This window comes from Patagioenas fasciata, chromosome 2 (assembly GCF_037038585.1).
Source record: "Patagioenas fasciata isolate bPatFas1 chromosome 2, bPatFas1.hap1, whole genome shotgun sequence".
Lineage (NCBI taxonomy): Eukaryota > Metazoa > Chordata > Aves > Columbiformes > Columbidae > Patagioenas > Patagioenas fasciata.
This window is the reverse complement of record NC_092521.1, coordinates 47,259,901-47,284,087: the sequence shown is the minus strand read 5'-3', so window position 1 is coordinate 47,284,087 and position 24,187 is coordinate 47,259,901. Positions and strand designations below refer to the sequence as shown.

Here is a 24,187-nt window from a genome sequence, read left to right as displayed (position 1 = left end):
CCTTAAGTAGTGTATACACATGCACATACAATTTTCTTTCACTCACTCGTGCTCTTTCATGTTATTCAGTTTTACATGCTTTACAAGGATAGGTGTGGTTGTTTCTTTATTTTTCTAATACCTATGCCATGTTCTGTTTAAATTATTCCATTTGTAAGCATAGACAAGTTGATACACGTACGTTAGTTTCGGCACACGTTTAACATTCATTAGTTTAGATGTTTTTTTGAGATTATAAAGGAAGATAGCTGCAAAACCAAAATACTTTCCAGTCTAATTAATTTATACCCTTTCTTGTAATCAGTTTGTTTTATGTATCTTTTCTTTTCTGTCTTTCATTTGATCTGTATTTTTGTCTGATAGGCAGAAGAATGAAAAACTTATTTAAAAAATAAAGTAAAACAGTTCTAATTTCCATCTTCATTGTGTTGCTATGAGCAAATGACATTAAGAAGTTTTTATCTTTGATATATTATTGCATTGTTGAGTACCACAGAAAAAAACACAGCTTTAGCTAATTATATGTAGATTAAGCAGACTTCAGTTCACATTATATCAGAAGATTGTATGCTATCCATAATATTACCAGCATATATACCTATCATTGGCATACACAGATTCAGCAGACAGAGACCTGCATTATGAGGATGCACAACTGTAAAGGCGGCTTCACAGAACAAAACTTCCTGGGTTTTCCTCCACCTTGAAATTTGTTCTTGTGCGAAGAATTAAACTAGACATTAAAACAAAGAGTTATTCCTTTAGATTTCAAACTGTATCATAAACCACCATTCTTGGTGCAACTCAGACCAGAAATATGGTCATGACAGTCCTGCTTATGGGCCTGACTCTGCTTCTTGGAGCTTTTTGTAGAAATTTAAATTTTTGCAAAGTAAATGGAAATTAGACTTTGATCTTGTTTTATGACTTTGTGCTCACTTTTTAGCAGAATAAATAATAATAATAATTAAAAAAAAAAAAATATATAGACAGTTGCAGAAGAATACAATCCTGTCACACATGTTCTTTCTAATGAGAAAATGAGAAAATGGCTTCCAGGGAGACACATTTTCATAATTTTCCATTACAGAGAGCTGAAATGAAAATATGCCAATCAGAATGCATAGAGGAAGAACAGAAAGAAAATATGGGTGAGTAATCAATAATATGCAGCTGTTTTATTAAACCACTGAAAGAATCGGTATTAGAAAACAGAAAAAGAAAGAAAAATGTCAAATACAGAAGTCAGACATTATTGGCATAGATGGTGATGTACAAACACTCAAGTAGAGATGTCTGAAGCAAGTTACCAATTTTACTAAGGTATTTTATACAGTATTTAGAAAATACATGTAATCACTTATCCACCTGTAAAAACTAAGCCTGTATCTGCAGTAAAGTTTATAACACAGATATTTAAGAATAAAAAAGTCCTTTTTCCAGTTAAATTTACATGAACTGTGTTTTTAGTATACACGTTTGAACTGGCTATTGTATAATGATTTATATGTTCTGTATGAAAATAGCCTCCATAAAATGTGCTGAAGCACCTGTACTGACATCAAAATTGAAACTGTATTGCCAGTACCTTTAAAAAGAGTAGTAATTCTTTCTAACCTCTGAATTAAATTAATTTATGAATCATTTAAAATGTCGTTAAATACTTTGAAACTGGCACCTATTCATAGCATTGGACTTATTCAGACTCACTGAAGCACAACAATGGACTCCACCAGCTTCACCAGCTGATGGTCAGTGGAGGCCAAATGTCAACGTATTCAGTTGTTGATATTCATGGTGCTTGAATTCCTCATCTTTATCTGTCATGATCTTTACTCTCCAGCCCTCCAGTCTTTCCACATCCTTTGTGCTCCACCCAATGGCTTTGGGGAAGTCCTCTTTCATGTTTTCATTCTTCAGGGAACCACCATCCCTCCAAGGCTCTCATTATCCTTGAAAATGAGGTTGCTACTCAGTATGGTGTAGAGTGAGTCAGTCAAACTGTGTTTATGGACTTTGCAAAGATAGCATTTTTTTTCCTGTAGGACAACTATGTGTTCAAGTCAGCCTCCTTCTTCATTTTCTCTCCTCCCAGTCCTCTCCATTCCCACCACCAGGACTTGAAAGGCTGAGCAAGCCATAAAGAACACTGCCTGAAAATTATGAAAAAATAACTGTTGAGGAATTAGAGAAGGGAAAACAAGAGTAAAGAGGAAGGTGAGGGAAGAACTGAATGGACAGATGGGAAAGAAAATCAGAGGAGAGAAAATGAATGAATGACTAGAGGAAAAGAAAAGTAACAAGATTGGGCAAGAAGTAAAATAAAATAATGAAATAAAAAAATACAGCAAAGAATATGGAAATATGAAAATAATTAGGAAGCACAAAAAATGAACCAAAGAAAACTAAAGCTACATCGAAAAGGCATCTTTTAAAAAAATTCTTCTCAAAGCTGAAGAAGAAATAAATACTACTTTATGAAAGGTCACAGCATAAGTTAAGGGCAAGATTCACAAAAGCAGTGATATGAAAACAAGGAGGAAAGTTGTAAAGCGTATGGGAAAAAAAAAAAAAAAGGCAAAATGGAAGGTAAAGGAGGAGTAGCTTAGGCCTTTTAAATGTTTGTTCTTGCCTCCTTTCCTTACAATGAGCTGTCGGTCCCTGAGCAGGGAGTGTTTGGCTGATGGAGTCTCAGCCGCGGGGCAGACAGGAGTGCCTCACCTCACCCAGCAGCCAGCACCTCTCCCCGTTTCGGGAGTGGTATTCACAGGCTGGAAGGAGGCTCTAGGAGAACCCCAGTGTGTGTCCAGCAAAGAAAAGGGGTGGAAAACTCCATACCAAAACTCACGCCCCTTTTCCAAACAAGGAAAAAAAATGTGGCTTAGTGCTGGTGGTACAGCTCAAAAAGCTCTCAGCACTTCTGTGTGTGTTTAATATAAGCTCCTCAAGCTTTGTTATAGCTGGCATGAAGAGGCCAAGTTTTCTTAATCAGCTGTGCTGTTTCAGCTGGTGTAAAACTCATGGCCTTGTGGCAGTAGCTGTTTGAAAATTACAAGTGAATTGAATTCCTCTTTTGGCTAACGGGGCACCATGAAATTATATTGGTTGTACATTATTCAGCCAACCGACTGATTTAGACTTATGTAGTTTCCAGTCTGTAAGCACAGACCCTGAGGAAAACAAAGTTCGGGTTAGACTTGTTGGGTTGTCTACAGAAGGCAAATTCAAGGGTCTGTACCCTGAAGCGCACACACATACACACACAAAAGACACAATGACACAATGTTAGATGGGTTTTCTTGTGTTTTCTGCTTGATCTTATGTGAACATGTTTAGTCACATGACAGCACCAAAGTCCTTGTGTACCTCAGGCATATGGATGCAAGTGAAACTGTTGTCTCACACTACAACCGAGCAAATATATATTGGTGATTCCTATAAGCTTACCTTCTTTTTGAATGTGCTATACCACATCTGAGTAGTCCGCTTTATAACAGCAGGACACCATTACAAAATTGTGTAAGTGTACAGTATCATTTGTTGAAATGAATTACAAAATATGCAATTTTAAAAGTCCAGGATATATTGTGTAGAAATACATTTAATTGGTGAAGAGATGTTGTGAACCAGCTTAAGAAAGTTGCAGTGAGTGATATCATTTCTGATGAGTTCAGCAAGGCGAGCTCAGTCATGCCAGTTTGGTGAGAAAGCTGAACCTCACCCAGCTGTGAGATTTTTCACTGGAACCTCAAAGCACCATGAGCAATTACGGTTGAATGTGTGCAATGATTATAGCTAAAACAGCAAAATACTTGGTATGGGTGAAGAATAATCTACATAAAGTTAGCTCAAGTGTCGTTGTTTGTTTTTATTTTTTTTGCCAAGTAATTTCTGTGTATGTGAAACATGCCCACCTGTGCAGGGGTGTACAAGAGGGGATGGGTTTGCTCTCCCACTTGAGAGCTATCCTGGCCTTCCCCGCCTGGGAGGCAGCGGAGGACCAGCACAGCTTGCGGCAATGGAGGCAAATGCAACGGTGGTGCAAGAACAGCACGGACTGCTTTCAGGAGATCCTGCTTTCATGTAAACACAGCCTGCACCACTAACAGGTTTAAGAGCTGGCCTTCTACAAAAGCATTAACAAGGCGGAGCCACCAAGTTTTCCTGTTTTCAGGGCTGATTCTGACGTGATATGGCGGTAAAGTATTCCTCCAGCAAAATATGAAACTTCCAGTTATGGTGTTTACAGCACTTAGAAGTAACATTTAGAAGAAAGTTCCAGCAAATGCAGAGCAATGTGACAAAAGCACATCTTTGAGGCCTGCCACATTTCCAGTGATTAATGATTTCAATTGAGGGATTACCTACCACGACCAGTTAAGTCCTTCCTTCAAGGTGCAGCTAGAATATTTGTGGGAAATTCCCAAACACCCATAATGGACTTGCCTCTCTGCTAGGGCAATCATGTAGGTACATAAGAGAAGTGTTTACAGGTCAGTATCACCAACGTAATCAAAGAATAGTAATACGGGAAAAAAAATATCAAAGTAGTTATGATTTTGACCCCCACAGGTAGGAAGAGTGGACAGAAATAGAAAAGCTGGCTCAACGTCTACTTCATTTACAAAACTCTCCTAACTTTCACTTTTTTGTGTCATCTTTCGCATCTTTGGGTCATGACATTTTCTTTTTTGTTTTCTGTGTCAAAACCAAATATTCAGGTATATTTGTCTGAAAATAAGCTCCATATATTTTTGTAACAAAAACATTCATTGAGACAAAGTAAATTGTATTCCTATGAAATATGGAACTGGTCAGTTTAGGTTCATTTCAATGCCTTACTAACGTGAGTAGTATCAACTATCGTAGTATTCTCACAAGCCTGAGGTAAAAACACAACTGGTAGACTCCAGTTATACATAAAAATCTCAAATGTTGGTTCAAAATAATGTATCATGTCCATAGTTTTTGTTGTAGGAAGAAGGCGAACACAAATGCTTGAATATCAAAAAGCCCCATTTTAAAACAATTCCGTTTTTATTGCAGTATTTACTTTTTTTTTTTCCACTAGTGCCATTATTTTAAAGTGCTGCTGTTACGCAATATTACTTGACAGTAATAAGCTTCAGTGCACAAGCCAGACTTCATAGTACAGATTTTTGGATGAAGTCTTCTATGTTTAGTATGTATATGTGTCCCATTAGGTATCATGTGGGGGACTATGGTGGGTCCGTGGATTCCCTGACACAGGGCATGGGAACAGAAATTAGCCTTGAAGATATTAAGGCCTACCTGTGAGAAAGATGGGAGTAAAGGAGTATTCGGAGATGTTAAGGATGTACCCGTAAGAGAGGAGGGAGTAAAAGAGTAAAATTGATGATAGCAAAAATAGCCAATGAGATGTTATTGCTGTAACTTATAACCAATAGTGAAGAGACACATGAACTGGTAACTGTATAAAAACGCACTTGTGGCAATAAATGGCATCTACTACTTTCATTCTGGAAGAACTTGGTCTATGTCGTTTGTCCGTCTCAACCACGACAGTATCATTATAGTATTCAAACATCTTTTCACACTTTTTCTTAAATATGGATAGTTTCTTCTTCAGTGAAAGGAAAAATCACATATCCATTTTAGCATATGTATAGAAAGAGAAGAGTGTAAAATCTGACATTGAATAGAAAATATACTGATTCATATTCTTATCAGATATACCACAACCACTTGCCTTACAACCACGATCTCTTCATCATCTTCTTTCCTGTCTACTCTTCATCACTGAGTAGCCTTCCATTGCAACAAAAGTTTAAAAAAGATTTATCCTAACTGACAAAATAAATAAACTTTACATTCCCCCAAAAATAACTCTGCAGTCTTCACATGTATGAGAAAAATGTAGTCATTTGGAAGTGTTCAATATTAAAAGAGTGTATTTATACTGTAGATAGAGTAATAAAGCAGAAAAGCAGATTAAATACATTTGGTAAGTCTTTTCACAAAATATAAAGGTCAATATTATTATTCTTGCTATTGTCTATTATGATATCTGCATACTTTTGATGTTTTTAATGCTGTAATTGTGGTAGTAAGGACTATACCAACACAGAAATCTGTGTGCTATAAGACTAAGATAAGACTATAAGACTATAAGAATATAAGATTAAGGGGGTAGTGAGAAAAAGTAAATGAGTTTCTCTATATTATTTGAACACATAATGCAAACTTCTGATTTATTTTTATTTTTTATTATAATAATAGGTAATTCGGTATCGACTTTCTGCAAATATCTTTTGTTTGCTCCTGTGAATTAAGCAACTTAACTCTAATATTCTGAAAATGTTAGTGTCTTGAAAACAATGTATATGGTACTCAGTTATTTTTGCCTGCCCTTAAGAGACATTTCTATTTACACAGAACAAAAGAAATCCAACCAAACCTATTTCTTATATTCATTTTTTTCTGAGAACAAAATTATGAATAATTATTATTATTATTATTATTATTATTATTATTATTATTATTATTATTAGACACTCAAGCACCAGTTTAAAACATTTGTAACAAGCCATAGCTAAAGTTGCTGATTATGTAATAAATTTCAAGAAATCTGCACATTCTGAAGTTACACTTTGGCTTTCAAACACGATTTACAACTTCAATTTGCACAAGGCAATGTTTGTCTATCTCCTATCAAAGATATTAAAAGAATTTGCCACAGAGTGTTTGAAGCATTAATATTGAGTTATAACATATCTAAAGACGAATATCTTGGAAAATACCAATCTTTGCTAGTTTCTAACAAGTCTGAATTTGGTAGATGAACATTGAGCTTGTTCTTTTCCAGAGTGGCCCAAGCCCACCACCAGGCTGAACTTTGGAGCTGGCACATCATTAACTGCTCCATGGAAGACACAAGCACAGTGCCCACAGCAGAAGACGAAGGCAAGCAAGCATGTGGTTAACTAAAATAGTAACAGGGAATTCTAGATCAATACCTTGCCTGGCCTCGCTGCCATTTTTATTATTAATATTCTTATTTCCTCTGCAACTGCTCTAAATATCAGGTTAATTGGGGTCAAGTCACCTTTCCTTTTGAGGCTGCGCCTACTTATGCAGGAATAGGCAATGTAAGAAAGCACGGAGATTAGAGGTTAAAGCACTCAGAGTGCCCTAATCCTAATAACCAGAACCTTCTGTTCTTTTAATTTAAGGCTATTCAATACTCACATATTTCCAATAGTAGTTAAGGTCTTGATGCAGATTACAGAGCTTGACCTTTGTGAGATAACTGTCCCTTCTGACCCTAAAATCTGTGATAGGTTGATGCCTTTGAATGAAAGTCATACTCCTAAATTTGTAAAACTTTTTTTTAGTTATTATTTAATAAGCAAAATGAAACTGTAGTGTAGTAATTTATGTTTTAATCTAACAACCCATGTTGCTGGGTTATGGTTATACTTTTAATGTAATACTAGGAAGAGTATTTGATCCATAATCTGCATGCCTTATTGGATAGGCAAGAGATTTATTTTTAGAAAACTAGTATCACATCATCTGAGTTTTGTAAATTAAGCAGATAGTTTTGCTGTTAATGTAAACCAGGTCAATGGAGACATTTTCACAGCACAAAACTCAGAACTTCCTTCTAACTAAGGATAAATGGGAAAATTTGTAATGGGAAAATTATCTCTTCCTACCCTACTAACCCGCACTTGCATTGTATTTAGTTGAAAGACTGGAATTCAGAATCTGAACTCAGATTACAGTTATATTCTTGCTCTTTATAACATTTATCTGCTTATATCCTTGGTTGTAAGTAAGCAGGTTTTAGTGTACTTAATGTGTACCTTTTTCCAAAGAAGACATGTATCCTTATACAAAAGTAGTCACATACACTCACTGGTGTCTGCATGATGGGAAGTAAAAATGGCCTTTACGTTCTCCACTCACCAAGGGAAGGGAAGAAATGCATGTATCCAGTACTGAAATAAGGGGACTATACATCATACATTAAAAGTACATCATACATTAAAAGTTTTGAGGATAACGATTTTTGGGACATGGTTATTCCAGCATGAGATAAAGCCACACAGGAATATCTACCCTGTTCCCCAGGAAAAATGTCAATTACATGCTGTCTTTGAAACAATGTTGAAGAAGTAATTTCTTATGAATCAATGCTACATATTAAACATTTAAATATATGTCATCATATGGTATAGCTCTATTTCAGAGTCAGATTATTGTCCATCTCAGCAGGTAAACGGAAATTGGCTATGTTTAAAAAGAACACCTTTGAGAACAGTGTCCTGTACTTGAAAAGGACAGCCTTCCAGATGACAGAAATCTCCACCTATGACCCTCATGAAAATAAGTATTTTTATTATATGTTACCAATACAACTGTTTATTTTGACAAGTAAAAAAGTATTGCAACAGTAGTCTACACTAGTCCATTTATACTAAAACTCACACATGCACATCAACATACCCATGCACACTGAACTGACTTGCACATGTGCAACAGAGTGGTTAGATATTGGTATGTGAATGTATGCTTATTATACATCAACATGTATATTAGGACTTTGCAAAATACAGGTGTATTTTGTGGCATATTCACCAGGATTTCTAAATGTCCATTTTATCCAAAGTGTTACAAAACCTTATGAGAAGCGCACCATAGTTTTAAATACGTTTGGGGTAGTAATTAACCCAGGTTGCCAGAAGAATGATTTTTTGAATTTTGAATCTTAAGGATAATAAATATAGATTTTTCTTTCACTTTTCTTCTATGGGCCAAGTCTGACAAATATTCAATAATAATTTTTACTATGAAAGGGATAAAAGTAACTTTTTTTATTTGCCTTGTTTCTTGACTTTGTGGTAAGTGGTTGGTTTTCATGTAAGTTTCCCTAGTCATACATTAAACTGTAGTTAAATGTGAAAATCTTCTCTTTCATCTGAAACCATGATTTTTCAGAATAAATAGGATTGTGACATGAAATTCAGATAGTGCAGTCCATTCTTTCAGTCATACTAAAATTGACTGTTACAGTTTTAGATCATCTCACCTACTTGAAAGTGTAAAATTTTGTCTCCTTTCTCTCACTTGTCTCTCATTCCCCATTTCCACACTGATTTTGTTACACTTTTTACTTCAGGTGAGTTCTAGTATGCTTGGTGCTTGGTGCTTTTGGAGGTATAAGTATGTAAGCAGTAGACTTGTAGCCATTCTCTCTTGTAATAAATTTAACATGGCACCAATGGAAAGAAGATAAAAGACCAAGACAATTTAAAGGATAAACTATTCTAGCAAACACTTTATGCCTCTAAATTGGTGAGGAACAGTTGCTTTTGATGGTGCTCAGTCTGTCAGCAGACTTGTGCTTTGTCCAGGAGATGCTCTATGCAGGTCTCTTGGAGGCTTTCAGAGAGCCAGTCCTCTCTTCCTTGACATTTATTGGTGTTCTCTTTGAAGTCAGAAAGAGTTTGGCCATCTTTGTCAGGAGAATTAGTATTCGAGTGCTCTTTCTGTGTAATAGCAGGTGTGAAAAACTGGGATGCCACTTCTGCAGCTGTTCTGTCCCCAGCTGCCTCCCCTAGTGCAGGACCAGAGCTGTGCACCAGCTCAGAGTAATCATGTCACATATTTCAGTAAAACTAATTATAACTCAAATAAGCTGTTGGGAAACGTTCTTGTGGTATCTCAGAATACAATTCTGTACCATTCCCCAAAGGGAATTTTGTACCAGAGATCTGATCTAGTTCTAAGCAAGCTCATTAATTAAATCAGACCACATCAATAATTTTATTTAGTGAAAAAATGAAGGCAGCAGCCACACCTTCCTCTGGGTAGCAGTGCATCTCCTAAAGCCTCCATCCCAGGGAACAGGCAGTCAGGTGAAATCTTAACATGACTCATGTGTTCTTGCAATTGGATTATTCATTGTAGGAGTAGTCACTGTACAGAAGCTTACCTTGCCTCTCACTTCTGCAAGACCAGATTTTGAAATGGTAACAGTAGTATGTACATCCCAGAAATATTTTATCAGATATTTCAGATTTGTGAGGAAATATCATCTTGTAGTATTTCCTAATTCTGCTTAATACTTTAAAGCTTGTGATCTTTTTATTTCATATAAAGGTTCAGAAAAATAATTAATAAACTCCTGTATGATTTCAAATATTAGATCTGCAAACTCTCACATATCTCTCCTAAAAGGGACAACAGACAAAGCAGGATCAGTGACTCATGTATTACACGGATCCAATTGTATTCACACATCGGTAGGGTCTACCTAGACCTACTTACATAGAACTACCAATATATGTTTTCCTGTTAATTATGACCAACAATTTTGGACCTATTGCAAACCTTTTACAATATATGCATCAGATCAAGATAGATACATGCTTTGAAATAGATACCATGAAATTCCCATTTAAATAGCAATCTTATTTCCCAGTTGCTAACTAAGTCACTACTCACTAATAAGTAGAAGTGAACAGCCTGGTAAGCAGTCTGTATAAGCAAGTTCTTTGCAAGAATACGTAACTTTTGGCAACAGCATCTTCAAGATAATTTTTGAAAATCTTGATTATACGTTTTCTTACTAAAGTAAGGCTTTTAAGGCATCTTTAAGTCTTGCACAGTGAAGTACAATAGTTTGAAAATAGCAGGTGAGTTTTCTTCCAAGTCATATGGTTGTAGCCGTTTTCAAGGGAAGGTGAAGGAGTATTTTCTAAGTAGTAAAATATTAACTTTTAAGATGTTTACTAGCTTCTATCTCCCATTGTCATATTACTTTTGACATCAGATCTTACACTCTTAATCCCACATCTATCAGGCATAGAGGCATGCCTTTATTGCTTTGGCTTTGTGAAGACGCCTCAAGAGATGGAAGTTAAATGCATTTCATAGGTATCCTTAAGAAGACATCGGACAATTTTCCTTTAAAAGGCTTCTAATATATGTTATGTTGTTGCCATATTATTCTAGGCATAGATTGCTTTTCAAATTTTTCATTCACAGACACACACACATCTTCCCAGCTTTCCCACGTTGTTACAAAATCACACAGAGAAAAGATCAGTAACAGAAATCTCAGAGTTTCTTCATGTAACACTGGCAACATTCCACTGTCTCTCTGTCCTTCACCTTCCTCCCAGCTTGCACGGTTTTGTGTTCACCTGCTGCTTCAGCCCCCTGTGCCCCCAGCTCCCCTGGAAGTCCACCTTGAGATCCATGTTTTGGCTGGAATCAGACTCCCCTCTAGTGAACCAGAAAAGAGGTGAAAAAAAGTGATGCCATCTCCTGGCTTTCTCCTACAGCAATTATCCCTGTTCGCTGGGTCACTGTGATGGAAATTGTGCATCTCTCTCCCTGCTTATTGAATGTGTTAAAATAAAAGGGCTCAGTGTGGGAAAAACAAAGAGAGCAATATAGGTATAAGGGAAAGTCCTGGTAATGTGGGGAATCACCATGTTCAGCTTTTTGGTTTACCAGAGGGAGCCCAGCCTTGCAGGATTTATTCAGGCCTGCAGGGATGAACCCCGACCATAGCAACTGTTGTCAGAGAAACAGACCCATTTCCAGCCTTGCATAATTACAGAAGAGTCTTTGCAGGATTACATGGAGCACATTATTTAAACATAAGTGTAAAATCAGAGTTCAGGCTGGGTTGGAAATTCACTGGAAGAAACTGAACATGCAGGCAAGTGTTTCTTGGTACAGGAGCTTAGCTCAGTGTAGAAGGTGATGCTTCCATCGGTGGTTTTTATTTTTATTAATTACATAAATGGGAAATAGGTTTGAGCACATTTACCATTGTTTTAAAAACAGTGTGATTCAACTAAATATAGATAATGCTTGATTATCTGCCTTTATGGCTACTTTGTCAATGAGAGAGTGATTTATTAGTGCATTTGGTCTTGCTTTTCTACTACAAACTTGCAGAAACAAGTTCTCCCTTCAGTTCTGAAGGGAGAGACCCAGGCTGGGTCAGAGTGCAGTAAGGATGTTTAAGGCCACCTGTCAGAACTGGGGTGTGTGCTGCAGCTGTGCTTGCTCCTCCTTAGCCCTGTGTTTGAAGCACCGTCTCTGCCAAGTCCATAGCTTTGTAGGATTATGCTCTAGGGCTGTCTTGGCTTGTTTCGTTTTGCTCAGGGGAAGAGACTGTACTTGTTATTTGGCAATGTGGGTATTGTTTGTCTTCATTTCCAGAGCCATTAATGGAATCCTGTATTTTTTTAATAATTTCTTCTTTACTTTTCATCCTCTTTTGATGGTTTTCTAACCTGATTTGAAACACAAACACAGTTACTTTGAAAAACTCAAAAAAAAAAGAAATTCTACTCCACAATTCATTCATATATATGGGATATGCAAATGTTTACTAGCTTAAATTCCCTTCCTTTCACTGGCTGCAGTGTGAAATAAACACATTTCATATGTGTCTTTGTGTATCCTCTGAAGTACATAGACTGAGTGATGTGCTGTTGGCCATTCTAAATTATTTCTTTGTTGTTATGTTTTTCAGATGAATGTCAAACTATAACAAAGAATAAATCTCTATAATTATTAGCTGAAATATCAGCTTTCCAACCATGGTCTGAGTGGCACCAGAGAAGTGCAATTTATAAAGCATCTTTGTAGTTTTTTCTCTGTTTTTTTCTTCTGTTTTCACAGTTTACTTTTTGTATCCTTTACATCCGTGTCCTTTTGAAGACAACTGTGTTAAAATGCAGGTTCATACTTGCTTTTATGATACTAACTGTATTTCAGTCATGACAGCTTTTTGTAAGGGTTAAGCTTTATATTGATGTGCGGCTATGATTTACAGTTATGCTATTTCATAATGTATTTCTTTCAAAGTACTCAAAGAAAGAAATAAAATACTGAAAATCAAAAGTAAGGACTGTAAGTGCATCTTGTAATCTAGTATACTGTACAGCATTGCACACCCTTCACCCAACTTGTAAATGTAACACGTTAACAAGACAGGTACATGCTTCTGCATGCATTTGTTCCATTTCTCATGTTCCCAACAAAATACACTTCAGGAGATTGATTATTATAGTTCAGTATCTCTCTTAACTAGATTTCCTTTCTTAGTATCTCTGTATACCTTTAAAATTAACCTAAATGTCTCAATTCATAATGTAAAATTAGTTTGCTAATAAAAAACTTTAAAGTGAAATGATACTGTCAAGCTAACAACTTATGTATTTTCTTTCTGAGGTTACACAACCCTTTTGGCACTGACTTACCTGACGTGTTCATTGCTGCTACTGCACATATCTTGCAGAATATCTAAAGAAAAAAAAAATCAATTGCTAATGCTGAGAAAGTAACCAGAAAACAAACAAACAAAAAACCCACAGTTTGCTATTTCTTAAAATGGATTCCTTATATGGGCTTATAAAGTAAAGCTCTAAAACAATTCATTAAATTAAATTAAATTGTTAAGATGCAAAAAATCAAGAATTGTGATCAGCATTATGTTTTGAGGTGAAAAAGCAATTTATAGATGTATAAACTAGCAGTGCTTTAAATGTTCTAGCTGCCACAGCAGACAACACATGGCTGTGCATATCCCACTTGCATCTGGGTGGTCTTAGGAGCACGTGCAGGTTTGCAGAGCCCCATGTCTGAGCTGTTCAGCAGATCCTCTCTGATGAAACACATCAAGGCTTGAAGGATCACCTGGCCCTTGGGAAGAGGATGTATTCAGTGTGCCCTCCTGGCACTAGACACAGCTGCCCCTACTAAGTAGGGATGGAGAATGAACTCATTAAGAGAGCTAAGACAAAGGCTGGGGAGTGTGCAAGCCCCATTACACACTTGTTGAGGAAAGAGCTGGTTTGGGACTGCCCTGCAATTTTAGTCTTTCATTTCTGAGAGAAAGGGGTAGAAAAGTGTGGTTTCTCTGCAATTACCCCAATTTGGCCTTCAGGCTGTAAATGAAAATGGTTAGATTAGAGCAAATTAAAACTTTAATCATGCAATCCTTATTAGTTTGTAGCATGGCAAAAGCTATAAACTCAGGAACTAATTTGCCAGCCTAGTTGTGAGCAAAAAGGAAAGACATTTAGGTCACAGGAAATAATTTGGTTTAGATATGAACTTCTCACTTGCACATCAATCCTAATCTCTCATGTTTTGTGAAGGTCAATGGGTTTGGACTCCCCAAACCTCCTAAACATTCAGAATTTAAAGTTCTTTCAGAATAAGATTTTGAAGAAATTTTACATGACAGTATTTTTTCTTGGAACAAGTTCGTTCTACCTGTGAAACAAGTGAGCTTTAAATCTCCTACTAAATCCCACCTCCTTCAGCTAACCTTTTTGACCTCTGTCTCTTTGCATCTATTCCTGTGCCTAATCCTTAAATTGTTAGTGTTGTGGTTGTTCAAAATAGTCTGCAAATATTTCAGGGCGGGAACCTTGTCTAAATTTGTATTTGCAAAGCACCATCCACACACTCTGCACCTGGGGCACTATATGGACAGTAAATTATCATGAAACTTCTTAGTGAATAACATGTGTCTAAAACTCTTTTTCTAAAAGTTATGATTGGAACATAAACATTACTGACACTGAAGATATTTAAATGTTATTTCTTTTATCAATAATAAAAGGAACTTGAATTTAATAACGGCAAAGAGACTGCACTATAATTACCATTTATCTCTGAAAAGTATTTATTTTTCTAATTGTGTTACTACTATCATAAAGTAAGGAGGTACTGTAATCAAAATGCCATTTTTTAAATATAATTTGAACTTCACAAGGACAAAAAAAATATTTAAATCAAGTGTTTTGTCTGGGTCTACAAGAAAAAAAAAATGCACCTACTACTGTTCGTTTTATACCCTTATAACTCCACAAAATTTCAATGCAATTACTCTTGATTTGCACTCTGCTGTAAGAAACAAGCATGTCACGTTTCTCCTCAGGAAATCACTGCACCAAAGTTTGCTGTAGGCTGAATGAGCTCGCTAGGAACATGCCATCAGATACCTGCCTTGTTCATATAAGCTTTCCTGGAATCTATTATTGGCCGCTATCAAAGAGAATGAACTGGGCCAGCTCTGGTTTGATTTGATATGTTTGCTTTTACAGCCTTAGATACATGTGGAGAACTTAAGCTCATCCTATAAGATGCAGACCAAACAAGTAAAATGAAGGCAATTGTTGTTTACTAATCATTTCTGACACTTTTGCAAGAACCAACATGATTTAGAAGACTCGTTTCCATAGACAAAAGCCTGGAGATATGCTTTCAGTCTTATCTGACCTTCTGCAGGAAACCTCATGGGATTTGATTCTAATCTCACTTTGCAAATGAGAAGCAAACTTCAGGGAAATGAATGGAATGTCATAAAACTGGATTTTAAATTAGGATTGGGCCAATAATGCTGTTTTAGAGGATTGTAACACAATTGACTTCAAAGAGCTCCCTGTGTCCTAAATGTGAAGATAAGGGTAACTTGGTTTACTGACTTCAATATTTTAGCTTGAAATTACTATAAAGAGTACTTATTTCTAATGTAGACTTTAATGCAACCTGACTATAGTGCTATAAAGATGTGCAAAATATGATGAAAAGCACAAAGGTGAGTTGAACATGCAAACACAGAGGGAAAGTCAAGTTTCTCCAGCACTGTTAAAAGGCTCAGATCTCATATTTTATGGGATTTACCAGATTGTACAGAATTTGGCAAAGATTAGGTAGTTTTGGTGACCACCTGCTGTGAGCTGTAGTCTGAGGACAATGTGACCGTCAGAGCTCTATTTCCAACTTGTCCTGAGGCCTTTTTGTGCTTATATATGCCCCACCTACAAATGTGCTTAACTAAAGGGCTAGTACTTATGAGTGACATTCAGTCAGCATTTTCACACGATTAACTTGCCAATTAAAAATGGGCTTGGTACTGAGTTTAGAAGTTAACTTAGATACTCCTAGCTTGGGCGAAGAGTTGCTTTCAGGCAGGGTGAGGCCAAGTCTGATTTTGCAGGAGATGTCACGCCTACTTGGAGGAGAGAAGCTGTGACTCGCTGGGGAGCTGGTGTGGCCTCGACCTGCGCACTGGCTCCCGTCATTGGCCCTTTTCCCTGGATCACAGCCAGAGGCAAAAGCACCTCTGTGAGATGGGAGCATGGCTTCCATCCAGCAAGAGGCTGTAACTTTGCCCAGTGCCTCTTCTTTGTTTGCTGTGGTTTCTTTCACATCCTCGGCACTGCTCTAGTTGAAGGTGTCCCTGCTCTTTGCAGGGTGGTTGAACTAGATGACCTTCCAACCCAAACTATTCTATGATTGTATGATTACTGCCATAATTTGGCATACTCTACTCCATACAACGGCTTCAGAAAAAAAAAAAAATAATAAAAAAAAAAAAATAATAAAAAAAAAACTTCTGTCATCAGTTTAAATTCTTTGCAGTAATTACCTTGGGCATAGCCTAATTATGCGTTGCTTCCACTCTAAGAGGAAAACCATATGTTTCTGGAACTTGATGACTGCAGACTTCAAGAAAGGAGATTTACAGTGTTTTAAGTATAATCATTATATATATTTTATACCAAGAGAGAAGACAGAAGATACCACAAATATGCCTTTCCCCTAAGTGATGTACAAACAGAACATAACAACAGCTGTTTGTCTTTGGAAATGTACTTCTGGGGGTTTTTTAGAGGAAAATGCTTATCTTGGAGATCAAAACCATGAAAGTATCTGGAAAATAATAAGTTGTTCAGATGTGGTGTTGCACCTGGAAACTGCACACTGGAAACAAATTGATTATTGGATGTATCTAGTTATACATATGTATGTGACATTATTCAATTTGTGCAAATAATTGTGATCACTGTGAATACAAATTAGATGTCTGTCATTTGCACATATTGTGTTTGATATTGGGCTTATGTATTTACACATTAACATGTGAGATGTTGCAACATAAGGGGTTACCTTCTTCTTGGCTTCCTCATGTCATAAACATGAAAATGTTTGGATAATCAGAAAACAGAGCTTGATTATTTTAAACAATTGCAACAATTACTTTTGGTCTGCACTAATATTCTGAATTAGTCTGAATAATAATGAAGAAAATTATAGTTCCCTATCACTGTACAAATCAAATAGCAATACAAGTTCTCCCAGTGGCACTCATGTAGATATTGCTTGTCAACACCTCCTACTCTTTGTGATCACTTCAAGGGCCTTATCTTTTGTACAAGATGAAACTTGATTCATTTACATTTTTTCTTTTCAAAACAACAAGTAGTAAAAGCCAGAAACTCCCTCAGACCTACATTTTTCACATCTTCCCTGTCACTGTCATTCATGCCCTCTTACTTAAGTAAGACATAAGTTAGACTTAAGAAGCATGTTTTCCAAAGGAAATAAATAACATTCTAAAGAAAATCCTTGGAAATTTCTCTCTGACCATCTCACCTTTGCTTTGTTTGGTAACATGAGCTATTCAGTGGAGGTATTAAGTTTTTTATGGTGTTACAGCATTTTCTGCATTATTGGTGCTTCTATAGGACAAAAATCCAATAATGTTAACGAGATTCAAATGTCAGCAGATATATTCCAGTAGCCATTCCAAATGGCAATTCTATTACTCTCATCAGCTTCTTTATTTTTCTCCAAAGATTACATGTTGTTTTTCTTACTCAAACTGTGGAAAAGGTTCATACCATTGAGGCTTAAAGTATCTCTTTGGCTCCTGGGGGAAATTATTGATTTTTTTTTCTTTTTTAACAGCATTTTCATCTTGCATATCCTGCCTGAAAGTTTTGCTGTATTTGCCATTTTGAAATAATGCAGGTAATTCATAGAGACAGAAAGCTAATCACAGCAAATAGCATTCAGTGCTAATTCATTCGAATTAGCTCGCATAGACAGAGACAAAAATGTAAAAGTATACATGAACCTGCTATGGTGATGCAGGCTCCCTGCATACCAGACTTCTCAGATCTGAAGTTCATATGATGGTTTAAGGAAAGTCAAGGTCCTGTAGATTTTTCTTCATTGACAATGAAATTTGGGAGCTAAATTCTGTCTATTCATTACATTGTCTGTTCACCAGTGAACTACAGAAGGCAAACGCACCCCATAAGTTCTTCAACTGGCATCTATTGGCAGGTGTCTCTGAACTGAGTGGTGCTGTGCCTGGGGTGTCACTCAGCATAAACACTTTACCAGCCTTCTTCAGCACAACAGGGTTTTTAAATTAATCATAGAAGGCTGCATTAACCAGCCCTTCTTGCAGCACCTTTCTCCTTCTGTCAATATTTGTGATGCTATTATATCTTTCTTCAGTCAGTCTCACTCCGCCAAAACACAGTCACTGGCCAATGTAAATCACAGAAGTCTGATTTGTGTATCCGATGATGTATCCAAATCTGTGCTATGCTGAATATTTTATGGGTTTGCAGGACTATGTAATGGTGTCTCAGAGACATAGCCTGATTAGTAATGATGCTTAAATTGCCTCAAACATCAATGTTTTTAGTTTTAAAACACTTAAAATAGGAACCTTAGTCTCGTAAACCATCCTACACTAGATACAGACCATTGATTCACTCCAAAGGAGCACCAGTTTTACTCCTTCCATGTATAACAAATGTGGGTTTAAAATCATACAAACTTGACTACTAACTTTTGTTTTGAAAATGGATTAATAGACCTGGAAATGAACAATAACAGCTGATGAGCAGATGACAATGAATTTAAGGTAATACAGGATAACAGTGATATATTTTCAGCTATTAAATAGCCAGATAAAACTATTGAATTCTTTTTGCAAGAGCCAAAGAGTGCCAGGGATTTAATAAGCACTTAGGATCCATTGGACATTCAAAAGGCTGACACATTCAAGCAAATCTTTGTCCTCATTGTTTCAAGTCTGACTAAATGGTGATAAAATGATCAGTCCAGAGTTGACTTTCATAATATAAGGCTATAAAGGACCTTCACAGTGTCAAAGAGTCCACCTACTTGTTGTTGTAAGCAAAACGTCAGAGATGTCCTTTTCCCAAAGTTATCAAGTAGCCATCTCCTAATAATTAGATGTGCTGTTCTCCGTCCTTCAATTATAACCTCAGTGACACTGCAGAAAACTGATCCCTTCTTTGTTTATACCGCTTTAATTCATTGAAAAGTAGTACACCTTTGGGTGGAACACACACAGGTTCCTCTCCTTCAGTTACTGTAATAAATGTCTCCTATTATTTAATATAAGATGTAGTTAAAGTGTCTAACACAAGACCAGAGGATTTCTGCTATAATTTGTGGGAATGGTGTACGTTCAGCAATTAGAATATTTTTGTAATATAGCTTTGCAAAGAAATACAAACAAGAAAATAAAAGAATTATTTTTTATTCTAAATAATAAATGTTTTCTTCACAAATCACTAAAGCTTTTTAAAAGACAATGCCAGAAAAATGTCCTTCACCCCAGATATAAAATAGTCCTCTTTCAAGAGAGACTGTCTTTCCAGGTGAGAGGAAGGTGTTGCTCCAAGGCTCTCTGTCACACAGATAGGCATGACAGTTCTCAAAGAACTTCAGTCCTACTGGGCTAATGTTAGGAAAAAAGCAAGATTTAGGGCATATGACCAGTTTTTGTTTGTCTATATGATTTTCCTCTAAAACTGTGGTTTCCGACTGCGAGGGCAAATAGAAGTTTGAATGTAAGAAAACGGAAATTCGTAAGAAAACAAATGTTTTTTATTTCAATGAGGCTGGTTTGGTAAGACTGTTATATCCTGAGGACATGTCTGGCCTGGCGTAGCAAACTTGCAGACAGAAATGACATAAAGCTTGGATAACTGTGTGGTGCCTCGAAGTGACCAGAAGGGGACAGAGGCAAAAAACTACTTCTAAATTAAAAATTCAATTATTTGGCTTGTCCTTCAATCACTAGCACTTTGGTTTGAATTTCCCTCTTTCTTTTCTCTTTACTTAATCTTAGCTGAATCTGAGAGTGAGAAGTTTAAACCGCAGTATTAGCTTTTTATACAATCAACCACATTTATTACTTATTTCAAACTTTCAGGCAGGTTTGGTCACCTATTTCCCTACTTTCCAAAGTCTTCATCTGAATCATTCTTGTTGTTTTCCTTTCCCTCAACATTATTCTATGACTCCCTTTTCCATAGCATGGTAAACTCAGACTCCTTGAGTGCTAATATGACTTACCCATCCACTTGAAAATTCAGTTCCCTTCACCGCACTTACGTACATGTCCTCTCTTTCACTTAGTCATCTGTCTCCTAGTTGATCACTTCATCTCTTCATGCAAACTGTTACTGGAAAGATCTCTTACTTTTTTCCATCAAACTTATGCAGAAAGCAGGGCACTTCTTTGACTTCAGGTGATTCTTTCACCTTCACTTTTCCCCCTATCCCAAAACTCAATAATTTCTCATAATGTAGTGCTTTCACTGGTCACTGTCTTGTGACTTTTTTAGAACAATATAACATCCTTCTTGATTGAAAAAAAGAGCCTTTGTTGTTATGACTATTGGCAGGAGATTTCTTTTATGAGCAACATATTTACAAAAAATAAGAGTTCACTTCGTTGCTGGAGTTTATTTTGACGACAGCAATTTTTTCTCCTTGACATTTTGAGGCACTGTGCTGTATTACAGCTAGTACATTGCTTCACTTCCTTCATTTTTGACATGATGAAAGACCACAGAAAACACTGAGTTCATATAGAAAAAAATATTTTATTAGAAAATAGTATTTATTAGATTTTTTTGTGTTTAGACATTCCTTTTTCCCAGAGAGCAGAATATCACCATCAGGGAGAACTGTGCACTAATCAATCACACTGTGCTGATTATAAAGTATCACTGGCGAGACTAAAACAAAGGTTATTTTCTGAGCTGCACAGACAGTCTGGGATTAAAATCATAAAGTAAAACTATTGTTGGATACATGTATTAATAGTAAAGCAAGCGACCTATATCTCAGAGATTCTTTAATGCATTTTTGGTTTTTTATGCCATCATGGGAGTTGCTGGTGCACAAGTGCATGTAAGCTGAAGTAGGTTACAACCTTCAAAATAAAGATACTCAGAAGCTAGCTTTTTACTTTCTGATTCTCTTTCCCATTAATTTATGTAATTCTATTGCAAATGGGTTTTTTTATGATTTATGCTTTATGTTTTCTTTAGAGTTGAACAGTATGGGCAAACTACTAGAAAAGAAAAGTTGCATTAGGGGAGTGACTCTGTAACAAAGTGTGGTTTCTTTGGGCATTGAACAGTCCTTTACCTCCAGCACCTCCCCAAGGGCTTGATACACGGTCTTATCCCACTTATTGCCCTCTGGAGCAGTCAGGAGTCTCTAATTAGTCCAGTCAGATTTCTTTTATATTTCCTAGTGGGTCATTCTGGATCCCGTGCTATGTGGCCCAACAACAAAAGCACCAGGAAAGGAACTGCTGTTGGTTGTGCAGCAAAATGTTGGAAAGCCCAACCAACACCTAGTTTCATGTACTCCGCTACTGTTGAACAGATGTTCTTGTCTGTTTGCTACTCTTGATTTTTAGTCACTGTAACTGACAGAAATATTTCTTCCTCAAAGAAAGTAAGAAGCAAAGGAGTCATCAGCCCTTTGCTTTTGTTTATGCACAAACGTCATTACTTTCCCATTGACACCTATGTATTTTGCTAGTTGGATTCACACGTCCTTTACAAACCTGCTCAGTGTGGCAGTGACCCCACACCAAAAACCCACTAACATTGCTCAGAAAATGTCCACATTGTCTGTCCCCTTTTCCATCCCAAACCTCCTGAAAAAAAAAAATAGGAAATCATCAGATCATAAAGATGACATCAACTATGAGTTTAAAACTACTATTGATTTTGAAGCCTGTCTGAGCACTCCGGTTTTCAGTTTACAAGTGAAGGGTTTTTTCACCTGCCAGATAAGCAAAGGAGATCCCCCCGAACCAAATACATATTTCTTCATAGAGTGTTTCATTGAGGTCTGTCAATGGTATACCCAAATTTTGAATTTTTTATCATAAAATTGTCAAGTAAAACACACATTTAACTATCATATTTTATGATCCAGACCCTACTCAATTACAGAGCATATTTCACTACATTTTCAAGCAGCCTTAAAATGTAAAAGAGCTCCACACAAAAATTAACAATGCTACCTGTAATACAGGTCAAAATCTTCAACCTGTAATTGTCTGCCTTCCCAAACCTTATTACATACTTTATACATTCCCTTTCACTTTTAAATAAATAAGTGTGTGATTATAAGCAGATAATGGTTTTTAAAATTATATTTTAGCACTTAATTTTATTGATAGGGAAAGATAATCCTGTAATGTATTCTCATAGCAATGTTAAAATCTCTTAAATGCTTTATACCATAATGGAAGACTTGGTAAAAATATAAGTGTGCATTTAGACTACAAATATTTGGACTAGTATTTTATGTTTTCTTTCATTTTTAAATGTAGACTATACTGTATTAATTCATATTATATTTATACTGTGACAGATCTCCTGCAATGTTTTTTCAGTACTAATCTTGAGACACAAGCTTACAGTTACTGGATATGTACGCAAAAAGTACAGATGCACTAAATAAATATTCAGGATAGTCAGTTAAAATAGACAAAGAACATGAGAATAACAGTGCTAGATCAGACCAAGATAATGGATAACACATGATAACAAATTAAAAATTATAAAAACAAGGTAAGTGAGTACTGGTACTTCTCCCAAGCATTGCAACAGACTGGTTATTTGCAAGTTGGGGAGTTCATGAACACTGGGTATTCTGTGTATTCTATAGATTTTTCTTCCATTAACTTCTCCAGTTTGTCCTTCAACCTGTGCAAACTTTAACTTTCACAAAACCCTTTAGCAAGCAGTGCTTGGATGTTATATATGCTGCATGAAAACAAAACAAAACAAAAACCAAACAACACAACCTTTTGTTTGTTTTGAACCAACCACCTATAGGTTCACTTGATGTCACTACTTCTGCTATTAGGAGACACAATGAAGAAGTGATGCCTATTCACCCTTCCCACACCACTCCCCATTTTCTATGACTTTTTCACATATACCCTCAACTGTCTCTTATCCAAGTTGAAGTCTTCTAGCCTGTGTAATTGCTCCTCCCATGGAAGTCATTCATACCTTTGATCATCTTTATTGTTCTTCTCTAGATCTGCCACAGCTCTTCCATATCTTTTTCTAGAAGTGGGAAAATCGGGACTGCAAAGAACTTTCATTATGTAGGGACAAAGCAGCACCCTGATAATCAGAATAAATATTTCTTGAATAATTATAGTGTTTACATTTATTAAAACATTTAATTCTCTCAATTTCCTATTACAAGTCAGGATTTGAAATTCAAAATTGACTAATGAATACTACTTTTGACATAGCAAATTCAAGTTTGTTTTTATGTGATACAGCTCCAGGCAAGCATATGTTTGCAAGCTGAGTTTGACTATGCTGAAACCAGACAACATAGATCCAGTTCTACCTTTGAATGTTTAGATAATAATGAGTCATGCTAATAGAGACTGTCTAGAAAAATTCAACTCCAGCTCACTGAAGAATTTATTATAAAATATATTAAACAGAGGCATAGTCACAAGTGAGTCATGGATGTTAATAGACCAGACTAGTCCAATGTACTAACAAGCAATGGAAACTAAATGTATCTTCCTAAAAGTGTCCATGCTCTGGTGATAGCCCAGATAGGACCACTTGTCATATGGTATAAAAGAGCAAGGCAAAATAGCTCACCCTGGAGTAGGACACTAGCCCTGTTCCTTTCCCATATTCAAAAAATGATTCAGTGGAATTTCATCCCAGACATCTAACAGGTAATTTATGAATGTAGACAGGAGATAAACTAGCCCACAGCAGCTCTTTCTGTATTTTTTATTGCATTTGCTATAATTATATTAGAGTTGCAACTTACAGGCATAATTTATCCCTTTTTTTGTCTTGTTTTGTTGTGTTGTTTGTTTGTTTGTTTTTATTTAAGGAATAGAGGTTTCTCCTGTAAGTTTCAATATTCTTTTAAAATCAAATATTTCATCAGGTTATTTTAAATATGATATTTTAATCAATTTAATCAATTCATTCCTGATCATAGCATTACCTATTCAGCAGTACAG

General features: G+C 36.2%; 1 long non-coding RNA gene across 1 annotated transcript in view; it reads right to left on the bottom strand.

Moving 5' to 3' along the window:
* Nucleotides 1–12,184: 12,184 nt before the first annotated feature.
* The window catches only part of LOC139827370 (uncharacterized), a 40,019-nt gene continuing 28,016 nt past the window's right edge, over nt 12,185–24,187 (bottom strand). The window contains exons 2-3 of the long non-coding RNA XR_011737899.1: nt 13,275–13,317; nt 12,185–12,302 (exon numbers count right to left, since the gene is read on the bottom strand). This is a non-coding gene — a long non-coding RNA (uncharacterized lncRNA). The remainder of the gene's footprint in view (nt 12,303–13,274; nt 13,318–24,187) is intronic.